A 5,404-nucleotide genomic window follows, 5' to 3' on the forward strand; every position below is an offset into this window, starting at 1 on the left:
TATCATAAAAGTCCCACAAAAAATATTAAATAAAACCTATTTACAGGTTCAAGATGTTTGGCTGTGGAACAGATCCCTCACCAGCAGGAACAAGTAACAATTTAGACAATATGCACAAAAATCCAGGAACAACAAACAGCACATTAAACTGTAAAGAAAGGGAACATCAGCAACGAAGCTGGCAATTGCCCACAAAGGGGAGGAACTCCAGAATTCCCTAGGGCACCAGACCTTCAATAGATGCTTATGAAAATCAGATATTGTAATTGCTCACTGATCCTGATACCTCATGGCACATGTTAAATCTAGACAAAACCAAAATGGTGTTGACCACGTGGAAGCTGCAGGAGCACGGTTTCACTTTCTGTTGGCGTCTGCAGCTTGCTACTGAGGCAGGATTCACTCCCAAAGGTTTTGTAGCTGAAAGCTTTGTAGAAATGAGGTTCCTCTGCTGCAATCCTTTTGCAGTGGTGCTTGCTCCTTGCTCCAATTAAACAAAACTGTCCCGGGGATACAGCTCCTCTGGGGTTTCGCCTCTCGGCCTGGCAAGACATGTGTCTGTTCCTGGGCTTTACAACGCTGAAAATAGTGAGGGGTCCTTGCTGTCTTGTCTGGGTAAACTGAAACACAGTTTGGCTTCCAAGCGAAGCTTGTGGCTCCATCCAGAGCATGGCCAATTGCAAGGCAAGGCTCTGGCTCTTTGGGCTGGTACTTATAGATTTCCCAAGACAATAATGGCCAGTAGCAACACAGATTGAGGGATAAAACCCCGATATTACAACCTATAGAAAGGTTTCTTTCCAAACGTGTCCAAAAGCACGCCCACCTGGCTCATTGTGGCTCTAAAACATGTTCAGGCAAGCCTCAGCAATGAAAATCCAGAGCTGAAAAGCCTGAAAAAAACAGACCTACTACTACTCATTGTCTGGTTCAGAGCATTTTTTGGGGCTTTTTGTCCCTTTGGGACACCTGCTCACAGAGGTCAATCAAACCCTGTAGCCAGGCTCTTGCTAAACCCAGAACAAGGTGTGAGGATGAACAAAACTAGAGCTGTGCTCATATTTGTCTAGGCAAGATTTGTCGTAACAGAGAAAAACAGGTTTAGACTACAGCAGAAACAGACCAACTGAAAAAACATTTAGGTAGAAAAACCCCAGTGGATTACTTGCACTTGATGTATTTTGAATGTCTGAGAGTAATGAACTGGCACCTCACTCAAATGGAAACAAAAGAGGAAAAGGTCTCACATGGCAAGGGGTGGGGTGGAGGGGAAAGAGAATAATCCTGATGCACGTGTTCTCTGAATGTAAACCTACTTCACATTCCCGTAGGTTAACACACCTTCCATTACTCTGAAAGGGTTTTATTTATGTTCATATAAAAGGAAAATTTCTGTTGCCCTGAAAAGATGAAAGAAAATTAAACCAGATATGACACAGCCTGAAGGAAATAAAAATAGAAGACATAAGGTGGTCTTGGTGATATTTTTACCTTTTTATTACAAGCAGTTATCTTCACCTTCCTTGGATGCATGTGCTGCATACAAGCCATGTTTTCTGAGAATGGCTGGTCATGGCCTTGGGTTTGAGGGTAGGATCCTAGAAGACAGGAAGAAGCAACAGATAGCCAATAACAAAAAAAAAAAAGCCACTTTTTCCATCAAAACCTTCAGCTCACTGCTCGCTTATCAATTTTATCAGTAAAAGGAGTACACGCAGCTTGTCCTTAAAGTGCCTCTGCAACTCAACAGCAGTGGTGGGGATTAGGAAAAGAAAAAAAGTAATCCAGTAGATAAATGTTTGCTGCCTTTTCTCTCTTCTAACCCTTGTGGCCCCATGTAGCTGGAAGCCCATGCCAATCTGTAATGTGAATTGCACCGCCTCTGCTGGCTCCAATCTCCCTCGCCTCGGCAGCTCAGAGGTTCAGTGCTATCTGCTCATGCAGGTAGCAGCCTATTTGGTATAACCGCTCCCTACTGCACAAAGTGGCCAGGTGCTGCGACAGCTCGTTGGAGCTCTTCAAGTCACTCCAGCAGGGTTTTTCTGCTATTAGCCTCCCACAGCCTCCAGGGATATGATTAATTCATGGAGCATCACTGAAGGCATCTTTCTGTGGCATATGGAGCTAAAATGTCCTCCTCACAGAGCTGCCTGGGGACAACTGTGGAATTTGTACAGACATTCCCACTAGGTAGTCAATCTTGTAAAAGCACTGATATTACAAAGTAAATACAAGCGATCTATTTGTTTAAGGTTATTACTGTGACCGACGGGGTATTAAGAAAAAAATAAAAAATCTTTCTAGTGACAAAAGATATCATGCCTGCATGCCTAGGAACATCAAATGGAAGTGCCTTTTCTTGTCTCTTTCTCAGCCACTGAGCTTTGGGGTGTTCATCAAATGTGACTGATATGGAGATTGGAGTACACTGCACAACCAGCCCATTGAAATTCAGTTCAGATATGGGCTTAAATTATAAAAAGAAACCTTGGCTAGTAATAACTTTGATGTGCAGATCCATAAAAGTTTTACCTTCTACTTTCTTCTGAAACAAATCAGCTTCCAGTCATACTATTTGATTCATATTTTATCTTTTAATACATCCAAAGGACGAATATTAAACACCGCCCTCTGTGGCCAGGAAAATTACAGTGGGTTCCCTGTGAAAGCTTCCATTTCATCCAGCTTGTATGCAGAGGCTTCCCTGCAACATGAATAAACTGCTCAATGTTCTGGGAAAGAAAGTCAGTCCCTTTGTATCTGGCCCTTTCTCAAAAGCACACCATTTCTTTTGGAACTGGAAATTTAAGCCAGAAAAGGGCATTGCCTTCCTAGATGCATTATATATTCTGTCAGCAGACAGACCTAAAGAAATCGGTCCTAGATGCAGCAAGCACCCAGACAGGCTTCCTTCTGCTCTGCATTTTGCAGCCCTTGCCATGCTCCTCCGGCTGCTTTCTGTTCTGAAGTGTGCCATCCTGTTTAAATCCATGCTTTCCTTATTCATTTTTCATATAAGAGATACTAGCATTTTTTTATCCATACTTATCACAGTATTGCCAAGGTTGGAAGATACCTTGAGGATCATCAAGTCCAACCCGTCACCACAGATGTCATGACTAGACCATGGCACCAAGTGCCACGTCCAGTCCCCTCTTGAACTCCTCCAGGGACGGTGACTCCACCACCTCCCCTGGCAGCCCATTCCAATGACTAACGACTCTCTCCATGAAGAATTTTCTCCTCACCTTGAGCCTAAACTTCCCCTGGCGCAGCTTGAGACTGTGTCCCCTTGCTCTGGTGCTGGTTGCCTGGAAGAAGAGACCAACCCCTTCCTGGCTACAACCACCTTTATGCCAGCCTCATTCTCCCAGAGATCTCACAAGAACCAATAACAGATGCAAAACTTCACAATCCTCAAGCCTAGCACTAACCCTAAACTTGTCAGGACAGTAATGAATTACCACCTAACTATGGTCCACATGTTCATGTGAGAATCAAGCTTCATTTTAACTCTTTGGCTCTTGCAGGATTTTATAAATAATGTCAAGCCTGCATTTCACTACTTCTAGCCCTCAACCCCAATTCTAGCTTTAAACCCAGCCCAATAGTGCCTCTATATCTCCAAGTTAGAGATGAGGGATTCCTTCCTACCAGCACTAACCTTCTTCTAGGAATGAAGACTCTTGCAGGATCCAAGAATAAACATAACTTACACTAACCAGAAGATATTTGCCCAGTTTTAATCTCCTATTTTAGTATTTCATGACCCAAACCACATCTCCAATCCTAAAGGTGTGAGGGGAGGACTGAAAAGCTAGATTTATGTGTCATACCTTCAAGGGCTAGGGTGATGTCCTGTGCCCACAGGAATGCTTGTTTCCTGCCTAGCAATGACATCTGTGCCAGAAATACACAATGGTGCATGCCAGTCCATAGAAGACTCTCAGGGATTCCAGGACTCAGCCCTCCTCTGGCCCTTAATTTCTGGCTTTTAAGATGATGCTAGCTTTGAGCAGACATATAACCTGTGAGAAGATACATTCCAGAGGAACTAGCCTTCACTCAGACCCAGCAAGACCTCTAGATGCCACCCCTGGCTCTTTTGTGCTGTGTCCCAGACTATGTGTAGGCAGTGTCTAAACCAGCTGACTCCAGCACCCAGCTGACTCCAGCACCCAGCCAGGGACTATGCTAACAATTAAACAACATGGCTAACCATATATCCTGGCTCTGTTTAGTATACCTGTGTAGATACAAGCAGACATATGGTCATAAATACATCCCTGCAGGCCCTAAGATCAGAAAGCACATTCTTCATTCCACTCCATCTCTGTCTTGCCTGTAATGCCATAAGCAATGTCTTTGCTAGATAAAATACAAGTCATTCAACCCCGACACTCACCTTGTTTCTGGTATAGAGCTTTTGGCAGAGTACAACACAGATAAACAACAAATGACTCATCTCTAATGTCCCCGTTGTAAATATTATTGCCAAAAATTAAGCCCTAGGACTGAAAAGTTAAAACCAGATAATTGCAGGAAAGTTCATATGAGAAAGGATGTCTGACCAAAGCCACACTTCCTCATGTACACCAGGAGACCATTTGCCTTCTTGGCCATGAGGACATTGTTTTGGTTTGAAGAGACCTTTAAGAGCATCAGGTCCAAGCCAGAACTGTCAGGTCCCCACTAAACACTTGTCCCTCAGCACCACATCTCCATGGCTTTTCAATCCCTCCGGGGAAGGAGGGACTCCACCACTGCCTTAGGCTACTCTATCCCAGCATGCAGGAAAACAAGAAGGAGCAAAAACAAAACCTGCTCCCCTATCACCATCCCACTTCATCTTCCCAAAGCAGCTCCTGCTCCCTCTACCACCACCTTCCACCCTGCCTAAACAGCTTCTACTCCACCACCACCACTTTTGCAGCCATCCCAGAGCCAGGGGCAAGACCCTCACCAGCCAAGATACCACACAATGAGCTCAGCCCCAGTAAGGAAGCCCAACCAGCATCCATGGATGATATCAGAGTAGCCATTAACATTCTTCCTACCTAACCGGGGGGCCACCAGGCCCCCCGGCCTTTGTTGTCACCACCACCATCACCCAGTGTGCACCATGGGCACTCACCAGTGATGAAAGGAGGACCCCTCAGCCCAGATAGGCTCAGCTTGAAGCTTCTGCCTTTCTGGAAGGGGGAGGGAGGGAGGGGATGTGGGGTTGTGTAGATTAAAAAGGGGATTGGGAGGGCAGGGCCAAATGGCCACACCTGGGGTGGGAGGAGACTCCAATAGAGACCAGGTGCCCTGGGATTGGAGGTGAAAAAGGGGGGAAATGGGGCAGGTGGGGTGGGAAAGGGGCAGATGTGGTGGGAAAGGGGAGGTGGTGCTGAAAGAAGGG

At 45.4% G+C, this 5,404-nt stretch overlaps 1 long non-coding RNA gene across 1 annotated transcript; it reads right to left on the bottom strand.

The window, feature by feature from the left end:
* Nucleotides 1-1,088: 1,088 nt before the first annotated feature.
* LOC137454301 (uncharacterized) lies at nt 1,089-5,201 on the bottom strand. The gene is made up of 3 exons (XR_010990580.1): nt 5,135-5,201; nt 1,492-1,598; nt 1,089-1,400 (listed from the first exon to the last, which is right to left on the bottom strand). It is a non-coding gene; the product is annotated as an uncharacterized lncRNA (long non-coding RNA).
* Nucleotides 5,202-5,404: the final 203 nt, after the last annotated feature.

This window comes from Melanerpes formicivorus, unplaced genomic scaffold, assembly GCF_026170545.1.
Source record: "Melanerpes formicivorus ecotype bairdi unplaced genomic scaffold, bMelFor1.0.p_v2 SCAF_3, whole genome shotgun sequence".
Classification (NCBI taxonomy): domain Eukaryota; kingdom Metazoa; phylum Chordata; class Aves; order Piciformes; family Picidae; genus Melanerpes; species Melanerpes formicivorus.